The sequence below is a fragment of the Rhinolophus sinicus genome, chromosome 3, assembly GCF_057876585.1.
Source record: "Rhinolophus sinicus isolate RSI-liver-muscle chromosome 3, RSI-T2T, whole genome shotgun sequence".
In the NCBI taxonomy this organism is placed as follows: domain Eukaryota; kingdom Metazoa; phylum Chordata; class Mammalia; order Chiroptera; family Rhinolophidae; genus Rhinolophus; species Rhinolophus sinicus.
The window spans coordinates 29,284,137-29,297,045 of NC_142503.1; the positions used below are offsets into that span (position 1 = coordinate 29,284,137).

The following is a 12,909-nucleotide window of genomic DNA, read 5'->3' on the forward strand; positions in this document are numbered from 1 at the left end:
GTGAGGCTCTGGTGAAGTCTTTTAAGGTATTTTCCCCTGGAGATTGGGCCTTTGTTATGGAGAATGCTCTGGGCGTATTTTGTAGTGGTTACTTTCCCCCTGCTTCTATCAGAGCCATGAGGGGATTTTTCTTCACTGTGAGAACCTGATGTGGTTCCAAGAAGTAACCCATGAATGTGTGGGGGTTTTCCTAAGACTGTGGCTTCCAGGAGTTTCTCATTCTCATGCTACTCCATACTAAATCTCCAGCAGTTTTTCAAAATAACAATTTTAGTGTTCCTACCAGTTGATGGTTTCAGTGATTTCTGTTCCAGATGAGCAGATGTTGATTGTAACTCCTGATTTTCCTGCCTTTCCAGGTTTTGAGGTGGCAATTTGCCCTACAACTTCACTTCTCTCGTAAGTCTTAGAAAAGTTGTTTCAGGGTTTTCATTTTTTTCTTGTTGTAAGGATGAAGCTGACAACTTTAAAGCTCTTTATATGATGAAATTCAAACCACAAGTCTTCTCCCCAAAGGCACATCAAAGGCAAAGTTTAAAAAGGTAGATAGATAATATGAAGGGGTTATGGAGATATAAGAAGGTAGGAATTCTTAGACAGTGCTATAGAGAGTATAAATAGGCACAGAAAATTTTCAGACACCTGCCAGTTTTATTTACTGAAATTAAATCTGCTTTGACTGTTTGAATCAGAAATGCCACTCCTAAGTATGTAACCCTACAGGAAAGATATGTGTGAGTATATTTATTTTGACATGATTTATAAGCAATTGGAAGTTATCAACACAGTTATTTATCATTAGTGGAATAAATAATTAAAATATGGCCGATGCCTCCAATGGAATACTGCACAGCAGTTAGAATCACTGTAAATGGATGTTATAAAGACAGTGTTGAAAAAGTTTGAAAGAGAATCATATCTAGCTAGCATTTATATAAATAAAAGAAGAAATATATAAACAGCACTAAATATTTTACAAGCATACATGAATAATTAAGGACATATTTCAAACACATTAGCATTGATGTCTGGGGAAAGGAAGGAAATAAAAGTGAAGATGGATAAGAAGGGGAAAAATAAAACAAACGATAGAACAGCCTTCCATGGCTGATAAAGATAATATGCTATGAACAGAAAATATAACTTAACTCTTTGCAGTTGAGTTCTAAAATACCAACCAACCAATCAATCAATCCCACCCTCCCTCCAAAAAAACAAAACTAAATAAACATAGAATTTGAAAGCCAATGCAACATAAATTTAATGGTGTGAAGCTGGACTCAAATGTGAGGACTATATATTTCTAGAAATCAGCAAAGGATAACTAACTTGAATTTGCCTGTATATATGGAAGATGAATTTGCCTATATATTAGCCAAGAATCTGTACAGCTTTTTTAGTACTGTACGGTATAGTTGGCAACTTTAAAACTATTTAAAAGTGACAAAGAAAATAGGTCATTCTTTACTTATTTATTTTTACATTCAGAATATATGTAATGGGCATAAATTGGACAGACCTAAACTGGCTCACTTAATCTCACTTTGACCAAGAGAAAAATTTCCTTAGTTGTCACCATTATTTGTTATGGAATGCAAGTCTTTCATCATCTATACAAAAGACTTACAAATATTCTATTGGACTAGTTATTCAAAGGAGAGCGCCATGTTAACTGAACAGCTGCACCCTTCATTGAGTAGCCTTCCCCACCTCCAAACATTGAGGCATTTTTATTTCTTTCTCCCCAGTTTATGTAGACTTTCTATCACATTCTCTTCGCTTCCCTCGTTGGGTTTCTCTAAGCACAGAATAGCTCAACCTGCAATTCTGTATCTAATGTTTTTTTCAGTGTGCATAGTCCTTTGTTATTTTTCCAACATAGATGACATGTCTATCCTGAAGTTTGGTGGAGGAGAGGACCAAGGAAGAGAGGACCAAGCGAAGTAGGGGGCAGGGCAATATCAGAAGCAGGCAGGAAACAAATTAATACTTGGAACTATCATCTCTGCACATATATAAAGACAACTAGGAGAAGCATAGTTAGACGTACAAAATGAACAAAATAAAGATATAAACTTTGAGGAGCTTATAATCTAGTAGTGCTATTCATTCATTCCTTCATTCATAGAATAGACCTTTATTGATAACTTACTTTATCCGGGGGACTGCACAGTGGATACAGTGCCTGCATTCAAGAAGCTCAGTCCTTTGAGGGAGTCAGCCATGCACAGAAATAATTCACGTAGAACATAATAAATACCAAAATAGAGGTAAATGCATTGTGGAAGCTCCAAAAAACAAAATCAAACTCTTAATCTTTGGTGAGGCTGGTGAAAGGTGACAAGAGCCAGCCTAGGAAGGAATGGAAAGATTAGGGGAGACTAAAATAGAAACTTTTTTGATTTGATATTTCACATGACTTCAAATTATTAATACTGAAAGGGGGAAGAACATATGAAGTAGACATTTAACTGAGTGTGCTTTTAAAAGGTACAGCGTATCCAAATGTCACTCATTTGTTCATTCATTTATTAATTTACATAACAAATGTGCCAGGCACTGGGCTAAACTGTGTAGATCCAAACCTGAAAAACAAAACAAAGCAAAACTCCCTCCTTCAGAGGGCTCACAGCATATCTAAACTTTACGTGGATTTCAGGGACTTTCTACATACAGATGTAGGATTTTTTTAGGTAGAAAAATTTCTGGTTAAAGAAACATAAATTTTCTTTAAGTAATCACTATTTTCCAGGCATTCTGCTGCTTGTCACCCCTGTTATCTCAAATATGTTACCTCATTACTGTCAATGTTTTGATGAAATTGCTATATTATTTCCATTTTACAGATGAGGACTTGCAGTGCAACTGCAAAGTAATAGAATCAGAACCCACTGCATCTGGGTCTTTTCTCTAACTCCAAAACTGATATACATACATATATGTGTGTGTGTGTGTGTGTGTGTGTGTGTGTATGTATACTATACAGTGTTTATGTTATATATATATGTAACATATATGTGTAATATACCCTGTTTCCCCCAAAATAAGACCTAGCCGGACAATCAGCTCTAATGCGGCTTTTGCTTCAAAAGACGCATTACAGCTGATTGTCCGGCTAGGTCTTATTTTCAGGGAAACACGGTATATACATATATACATACATATACATACTATATGTTTTTTTCTCTGTCCTTCTCTCTTTATTTAGTTATTTAAAAATACTTTTATTTTCAAATTATAAAAGTAGAAAGTATAGAAAAGCACAAAGATGAAAACCAAACTCACCTGTATGCTGCATTCTTGAGGTGTGCTGCCCAATATGGTATCCACTAGCTACATGTGGCGACTGAGCACTTGAAATGTGACTAGTCTGAACTGAGATGTGCTGTAAATGTAAAATAAAGAACAAATTTCAAAGGCTCAGTATGAAATAAAAAATTCTATGAATAATTTTTTATACTGATTACATATTGAAATGATATTTTGAATATATTGGATTAAAGTATATTATTAAAATTAATTTCACCTGTGTTTTTTATTTTTTAATGTGAATATTAGAAAAGTAAAAATCACATATGTGGCTTACATATTCCTACTGTACAACATTGATCTGCAGAATGTATGCTGTCTTTTTCTTATACATTTACATAAATAAAAATTTTTGATATCAGACTGTGTATTTTTTATTTTTATTTTTAATTTAATGGAGCACCAAGAACATTTTCTAATGCTGTTGAATGTTTTCCTATGACATCATTTTAAACTACTAAATAGTGTTCTATCACATTAGTGATAGCACATTTATTTAACAGTTCCTTATTTTTGGACATCAGAGTTATTTCCAGTATTAACTCCACAATGAATACCATGTATATAACTCTATCTGCATCTCAGTTTACTTATTAGGAAAATTTCCTAGAATTGGAGTTACTGTAAAGATTTTAAACACATGTGAGGCTTTTGATAATTATTGCCAAGTTGCTCTACAGAAAACTATATTTTAGTCGTCCAATTCCAATGTTTAAGAGTGCTCGTTTCTCTCAGCTGCCTACTTCATTTTTGCTAAGGGATTTCATTTAGTTTCAGAGAAACAGAATTTCTTTTGAAAAACAAAGGGCTATTCTTTGGAAGTAATTTTTACTTTCTGAGAACTTTTTAGTCTTCACAAGGTTTAATTATTCTGAATCATATTGTTGCTTAAAATTGTTCTTGAGCTGCATCTTTTAAGTGAAAAATGAGTTAATTATACTTTTTGGAAATCCACCAAATATAATTCCATACAAAGGATTCTATTTGATGGTCACTAAAAAATATTTAAAATAGCTGATTTTTTAGAAGCGTGTTTTTGGTTTCAAGCAATTAGTCTCTTTTTTGTGTGTGTGATGGTTAATTCAGTGGTTAAGCTTTTTTCTCTGTACGTCAGAGCAAAAATGTCAGAAAAGTCTGCTCTTTCTGTAATGTGCAAAACAAACAGATCTCCGCTGGAGTTCATGGGCTGTACGAGTGGTATTTACACCAGTGGGTTCATTGAATAGCAGACCATGCCGTTTCTGTCATATCAACCTTGGGCCAATTTGATAAGTATGTCTAAGGGCTCTGCAGTTTCATTGACTTTGAGTTACTCTAGTTGACATTTTTTCATAGTCAAGACCAGAAGATACATCACAGGTGTGACTTGGCTCACCCAGTCACTTCTCCCTACTGGTTTGCCTAGAGTTCAGGCTTGCAACTTGAGTCCTGGGAGCCTCAGCTGGCAAACACCACATGCTGGTGGTGGTCCAGGCTGAACTCAGCCATTGTCATGTTCTTGTTGGCTTTGACTTCAGTTTGACTGCCTTTATCAGTGTTCCTGTTTATCTGTGACATTTGGAATTAAAACTGTCCCTTTAAGGTAAGGATATGGGAAAAGGGACACTTTCCAGAACAAAGCCCTAGTGACAAAAGGGATTTTTAAAAATAGTGTGTTCACCGATGTGTGTGTGTGTGTGTGTGTGTGTGTGTGTGTGTGTACGTGCTGTGTATGTGTGATTCCAACCAACTTATAATGGGCTCAATTGGTTGGAATTTCCTAATGATTTTGTTGTGACTAGATGAGATGAACAAATATTTTAAAACACATTTTGGCCAAAATATAAGTTTGCAATAGTAAACTTTAGCAGGGAACTGAAAACTGCATGTAAAGGAAATGTTTATTCCTTTAAATCCCATCCACTTACTGAATATCTAGCACAAAGAACAGGGCTGTCATATTAGGTTGCTTATCTAACATGTGGTCCCTCATTGTCTTGTGACTTCTTTCTCTTAGGAAATAATTCTGTCCATCTGGCTGTGATATTTCTCTATGTGCTTCGCTTTCAAATATAAGCTGATAACCAAAATCCAGGAGAGAAAAATGTGTGCCATGTCTCCTTAGCTATTAGCATAAGAAAAACAAATTGAGGTTATACATAGAATAAAACTGGTGTTGATGTAATAAAGAGCAGAGTGATGATTGAGTCTAATTAGCAAATAAGAAAACTTTCCATGTGCTAGTAGGAGAGAGCTCTTGTTAAGAGCCTCTTGTTAAAAGACTCTTATAATGTCAGATCCTCTTATTTTCTCCTTTTGCCTATAGTTAACATTATTTCTTCATTCTGATCTTATGACATAAGTACTTTTCTGGTATGATAAACACTGAAAATGCCTGGTCACAGGAGATAGTAATATTGATAAAATCCATAAGTGCATTAATTTTGTATCCAATGCTCTTAAGAGTTTTTCTTTAGCATATGCGTGGTAAGGAATGAGTGAAAACAGTAAATTTTTTAAGAACAAAGATGGCTGATAAATTTATGTTAGCTGTACTGAATTAAGTTTGAATAGAAACAGAAAAATAGTTTAAATCATTTTAAATTGGTACAGTTAACAGAGTTAAGCATTTTCATTTGAATTTTTAAAAGGTATATTTGGTTTACTATATTGTATTAGTTTCAGGTAAATAATACAGTGATTTGATTATATTATTTAAAAAAAGTTGTTTTTATATGTTACAATGTGATCACCCCACCAATTTTAGTAATCGTTAGTCATCCTGCAAACTTATCAATAATATTATTGACTATATTCCCCTTCACCTTTTTTCACTCACCCCCTTCTGGTAAACCATCTTTTTGATGTCTATTTCTTAGTTTCTTTTTGTTATGTTTTTTCATTTGTTTTTGTTTTGTTTGTCTTGTTTTGATTCCACGTATAAGTGAAACCATATGGTATTTGTCCCTCTGTTTGATTTATTTCACTTAGCATAATACCCTCTAGGTCCATCCATGTTGTTGCAAATGGCAAGGTTTCATTCTTTTTTTATTGCTGCATAATATTCTGTTATATACTATATCTTCTTCATCCATTCATCTAACCATGGACACCTAAGTTGCTTCAGTATCTTGGCTATTGTAAATAATGCTGCAATGAACATAGGGATGCATATATCTTTTCAAATTAGTATACTGTTTAACAAAATTAAAAAAGAGTAAAAACCCAAGAAACACTAGAATATAGGTACATGAATAAGGACTAGGAAGATGTAGCATTTCTTTGTTTTATGAAAAAAGATTAACAACAAATATTTATTATGTCAATTGATTTGTTTATTGCATTATATACTTAAATATTTTCAGACAAAATATAATTTTTGTTATATTTTCAAAACAGAGATAACGTAGGGATTTTAAAGTGGAGATATGAATATTTTTTGACTGTCTAACAAATGACATCTAGGCAAACTTTTGGTCTAAGGACTAAACCCTGCTTTATAGAAATCAGTATTTCTCTTGACATATATTTGTGACTGATCCCAAACAATAACTGGTCAATTAACCCAATACCTGCTAATTGCCAAACATTCATTCATTCATACATTTATCCAAAAAAAAAAAAAAAAGTACAAACATCTATCATGTACATAACCCTCTTAATTTTAGTAATTAAAAAGCAAGTTGTTTTGTACTTTAGGGGAATGTACCCTCTCACAGAAAGAGAAGACGTTAGAGCAATTGAATAACTCTTAGCTAAGAGTTAGATCAGTGAGAGAGTTAATGAGTAGATTGAAATGGGAAGAGGGTGAAACCACTATGAGTTTGGCTAATCAGAAAAAACAAGTTGAAAATAGAGGCATGGTATTCATGAGCAGCTCTGCACAACTTCCACAACATCTATAAATACTTTTGTTCTAGAATTCCTCTATTCCAACTCTTTTATTTTACTGATGAAGAAATTGAGGCTCAAAGACTGTAAGAAGCTTGGCTGAGGTGCAATCAGATAGTGGCTGAAGTGTTGCTGGCACCCAGTTTTCCAGACCACTGGTCAAGGGGTGTTTTCTTTTAGAGAAATTTAAGAGATGGGCTAGAGGACCATCACAATCTTTGCTGTTAATCCCTGTTGTTGTTAATCTTTCTCACAGATTTTCACAATTTTAGGTTTGAAGTTGATATTTTTGATTTATTGTTTAAAACTACGTTAGTGTTTCCTAAGAAAAGGCATGGCCATTTATGTGCTATTTTGCGGTACTATGAAAGTGAGTTTCACTGAAGGTAGCATGAACTTACGATTTAGAGTAGAGATATGAAAAATAAACTGTTTTTGGATTTGCCACACCCCTACCCTTATCTTTTACCTCTCATGGCCCTAATGCCTCCAATTTTCCCCCCTCCATAAAGAAATCTTTCAACAGTTCTCCTACATGCCTTGTATTTTCTTGACAAAACCTACCAGGAAAGCAGTGTTTAAAAAGTTCAGTACTGCGTCCAATCTCAGACTTCATCTTTGAAATTTTGCACACTGAGTTAAAATATTGCTACATTTGTGGTCTGGGATCGTCCCTGCTAATTCCATATGAAGCAAGAGTGCCAAAGAACTCTTAGAACTCCCCTTGTGAATTTGCTTGGTGAGCAGTTCTGGACTTGGTGTTTTAATCTCTCCATCAGGATCAACGTGATCCTCTGTTAAAGCCAAGGTCAAGTGGGATAAGCAGTTGAACTTTCTCCTTCATCTTGCGTGGCTCATTGAAACATGTAACCTTTATAGCTTGGTTTCTGCTTTGGAGGAGAATCTAAAGTCCTAGCAGATGTTTATTTCACTCTTTTGAAAACCCCATTTCATTTTACTAGGCATGGTGTCAAAGAAACAATTGGGGGTAGATTAGGTAGGAGGTGGAAGGTCAATGTTTTCTTTGCTAATGTTGCAAAATAAGAGGTTTTTGTGTTTGTTTATTTTTATTTTCTGCCAATTGGGCCACTGAGAGCAAGTCATTGATTCTGAAACATAGACTTCCTTCATGTGTCAGGAGAGTCAAGGTAAGTGTCCTGTGTCCTGTGGAGTCAAGGTAAGTGAAGAAAAGACAGGGTGGCAGCCATCTGAGCCCTTTTGGTTGGCAGAAAACAAAACCCTAAGCAATCAGTTGCCACCTTTTACGGCATTTTCCTCCAATGCAGTCAATGCAAATGACTCCCTTCTACAAAATGCTCCAATGTTTTTGTTACCAATAACCCAGGAATAAAACAGCAGCGAAACTATTGTTCTCCTTCTAATGCAGTCCTATGTTTTCTTAAATGAACCATCATGCACACATTGTCTTTAATTTTAAGTGACATTTATGGTCAACTTTATAGCTCCTGTCATTTCACGTGGCTCACTAACAAGCTCTTTAAAATAAGTCCTATAACAACCTCAAGTGGATGGCCTTCTGATTCCGAATAGCACATGGGACAACCTAGCAACTGGCTGTGGTGTTTGAAGGCAGAATATTATACATTCAATTCTGCCTTTTTCTGCCTGGAGGCAATAGTCTAAACACTTCAATTCATATTTTCTGTAAAGCCTATATGGATAATGGTAAATGATCCCTGGCTAATTTTTTGGGCACAAAATAACTTAAAAAAAAGAATGGGGGACACATATAAAGATTCTAGAATTTTATGGTTGGGAAGAGATTCTTGCATTGAAATTGCAAATTCTTGTTGGTACCATGGCCAGAATGTCTGCCACATTTGGGTAGAAAACAAGTATGTCTGAATTTTTCTTTTAATATTTTCTTCTTGTTTTGCCACTTCTAGTGGCCTAAATTATGTTTCCATCCCTTTACCATTAACAGGGGAGTACTGCAAATACCTTGACTGAATAAAAGGGATAATGCAGGTCAGACATCTAGAGACAAGATGGGTTTTCAGCACTGCACATTAGATTCATGTGGTAAGTATCTAAGAAATACTGTTGTCTAGGCCCCAATTCTTGGGCTTCTGATTGAATTGGTCTGGTGTTGAGGGTGGGAGGAGAATGACACTGATTTCTTTTTAAAAGAACCCCAGATGATCCTAAGGGGCCAAGGCTGAGAACCGTGGCAGCTGGAGGATGTAGAGGCTGCTACTTAGGTTAGGTTATTTCGATTGTCAAAGATAGTCTCCTTTGAAAAAACGTGGAAACAGTCGTTTCTCTATATATTCAACTACGTTGTTTATAAGTTAAATAAGTTTTGATGAAATTAAAAACAAGCTTTGTTTTATTCTTCATAAACAAAAAATTAATAGTGACATAGATAAATATTTCCATTAAAAGAGTTTGCGTCTTGGACCAGGTTTGTAAGTTACGATGAATTTACAGAAAATTTTTGTGAATACGAACCAATAAATGCCTCCTTTTTTTTTTTGGACTAAGCTAATTTGAGTTGCTTCTGTCAACTTGCAATCAAACTATCTATGCTTAAATATGGGGTTGACAAAATGTATTCTTTAGACATAGAGGAAATGAGATTGGTGATTGGAGAAAAATGAAGGCTTTTTATGAAGGGTAGAACCTGGGCTGCAGGAGTTTGGATTGACTGAAGAGAGAAGGAAGAGAATTCTGAGTGGAAATCATTCACTCATTTATCTGGATTCCACGTGGATGGTGGAGCAAATTTTTAAATTAGTAAAAACCCAAAGATGCTTTATCTTAGCATGGTGGCAGGTACCTAAGTTATGGCAACAATTACAATGTTATTATTACTTAGCCTCAACTTCAGAGGTTCCTGACACTGCATCTTTCTCTTGTTTGAGCATTTTACACTTTTTAAGTGTTTTGAGGTTGAACATATAAATGTTTTCTGCTAGCATTTAAAATCATGTATTTCTTGCTTGACAGAAGCTCCTTGAAAGTGATGTGATGTCTTTTGATTTTTAAAAATATTTAGCAATGTGTAGCTCAATGCTTGGCCCATAGTAAGCATTTAATAAGTACTTCTCAATTGACGTTTTAGACTGAGAAAGAGGAGGATGAAATGGCCACTTGATACAAGATGAAGAACTAGCTGAGCAGATGTCAGTTGAATATAGTTTTCATAAGGCTGAAGATAATTAAAAAAAAAAAAAAGAGCTATGTTGAAACCTCATTAGAGATCTAAGTGCTGAGAAACAAAAACATCTAGAACGAGGTAATGAGCTGAACGAGATGCTGAAGAAGTGTAAGAAGCTCTGATAGTTTCTTATTTACTTAGCTAGTTTTAAGTGCAAACTTTGCAGTCTTTGGCAGACTGTGAGCTATAGCAGTGTGGTCTGGTGCCAAAAGTATGGCCTCTGGACTCAGGCACACTCAGGTTCAAATCCTACCTCTCTCATTAACCAACAAGATGATCTTGATCAAATTATTCAGTTTTTTCAGATTCCATTTTATAAGTAAATGAAGAACACAATTATACTGACCTTTTAGGATTATAAAGCACTTTTGAGGAGATAGTGTACAGTACACGTGATAGGTGCCTAAGATTGCTATTTGGTCATTATCATAGATTTCTGGAAACGGCCATTCTGTGAAGGACCTAAATGAGCAGTATGCATTTTCTTGGCATGCTCTGGCCATTCTCCCTCCCTGAGCCATTATAAATCAGGAAAAGTCTACACAGATCCTATATAAAGCAGAGATTATAATTCAGCTCCTTACGTTTGTGTCCAGGTAGCATGGTGAAGTGGAAAGAGTGTAGGTATCAGCACCTGATGCCCTAGGTTCAAATCCCAGTTCTGGCACTTGCTGCCTCCTATTTCCTTACCTTTCTGATCCACCTCTCAAGATTGCTGTGGGCAATGAGGACAGAGCAAATGCGAAAGTGAATTTGCAATTGTGACGTGCTGCCCAAATGTAATTGTGAAAAAAGAAAAGCTGTAAATAGAAGGGGTTAGGGCCTAATCATTTTGATTCAGTCCAGTGCCGGTAAGCACACCACTGAAGATATAACAGGGTAGGTGCCATTTCATTTACTCTGTTCTTATCATGCAGTTAGCTTTGGGAAGAAACATGAAGCTCAAACGTATCTTTGGCTGCATTGAACTAGAGATAATAAAAAAGTCTAAAAAGACTACTATGATCTTATAAATTACATCAAAATTCTCACTTGGGTACAGTGACCCAGGAAATTATTCCTTTATTTGAAGGTAATCACTTACCTTGTGGCTGAAATGTTTATAAAGGAAAGCCAAAACATTTAGTTGCCGTTTGTGTTTGTTTAGGTTTGTTTTTCCGTTGTCTTGCCCTGGGTCTAAAGAAAGCCTGCACATAATAGGAATGGCATGGAGCTATTTAAAAAAAAAAAAAAAAAAAAAAAAAGACATGGCCAGAGGAGGAGCTAGAGCCGAAGAACTGCCACCACAGAAATAAACAGTGTCTACTTTTATGACTTGACTTTAATAACAATGGGACCCATGGAATACCTCCTACCCACTACAGGCTGTGCAATATAGCCATTTGTTCCACATCCTACATTTATCTACCCACCAAAGGTACCTAGTATTGCCACATCTACTTCCAATGCCTGGAACGTTGACTTTTCTCCCAGTGTGCAGGTTTGGATACACTTTCTTTCTGGAAATATATCAAAGTCAGTCTGTAGCCTGCGGTCTAGAGTGCAGAAGAGTTTAGTCATAGCTTGGTCCAACTTCTGAACAACGATATTAAACTTATGATTTCTGAAATGTTTACGTTAGTCCCAGCCATGCTGTTTACTGCAATTGTTGACACTAACACTGTTCGGTCCAGATGAGAGAACAAGATCAGCAACTGAGATTGTTTTGTGTTGTAAGCTCTACTTGCAGATGTCCTCAAACTAATGAAAGCCAGAGTGTATTTCTTTCTCTGATCACATGATCTGAAAGCCAAGGTTGTTGGGGACATTCAGGAAAGTTTTTTTCCCCCCCAAGATTAACAAGTTATTTGGAGAAATAACTTGCCTGAGAAGATTTAGAGGCATCTTCCTTTCTTGGGTGTATTTCAGAGGCCCCTCAAAGCCTTCTATATGGAAAAGAGTACTGTACTTTAAGTAGCATCTGCTTTGCTATTACTTTATAAACTGCAAGAATATGAATTGTTTTTGGTATATAAAACAAGCATCAAATTCAAGTAGTTTTCAATCAGCTAAAAAGCTGCTTTATTTTCACAACAATTTTGGCTTTGTAGACATGGTTTTGGAGCATACACTGCCTGGTCTTAGAAATATGCATAGAAAGAAACTTGTTTTATTTTTCCTTTTGTTTTCATTTGTTTAATATTATACTAATAGACAAGTTGGGCCAACTAAAGAGACAGAGAAAGAGGCAAGTTAAGAGAAGGGTGATTTTAATTAACTAACTCTTTTTAAAGCTGCTGAAATCTGCCCCTTGGATTGGCAATGCTTAACCATTAGAACCAGATAGACCCTGAAAATCTTGAACATTTCTTCTACTTTAGATTTTTTTGAAAAGTAATTTCTTTAGCAAAAAAAAAGAATGATCTTTCTTACAAGTTTTCTCACAATGCCCTTGAGAGATAGGTATAGTTTTAGATCTTTACTTGAAGAAAAATATTTAAAGATATTGGTGGATTGCATGGATAGAAAACAATAATTCCATGACAGAAAACAATAATACAGTGGGAACT

At 35.3% G+C, this 12,909-nt stretch overlaps 1 long non-coding RNA gene across 1 annotated transcript; it reads right to left on the reverse strand.

Moving 5' to 3' along the window:
* Positions 1-1,062: 1,062 nt before the first annotated feature.
* LOC141570431 (uncharacterized) lies at positions 1,063-11,558 on the reverse strand. Its single transcript, XR_012494437.2, has 3 exons — positions 11,445-11,558; positions 3,286-3,385; positions 1,063-2,352 (listed from the first exon to the last, which is right to left on the reverse strand). It is a non-coding gene; the product is annotated as an uncharacterized LOC141570431 (long non-coding RNA).
* Between the last annotated feature and the right edge of the window lie 1,351 nt (positions 11,559-12,909).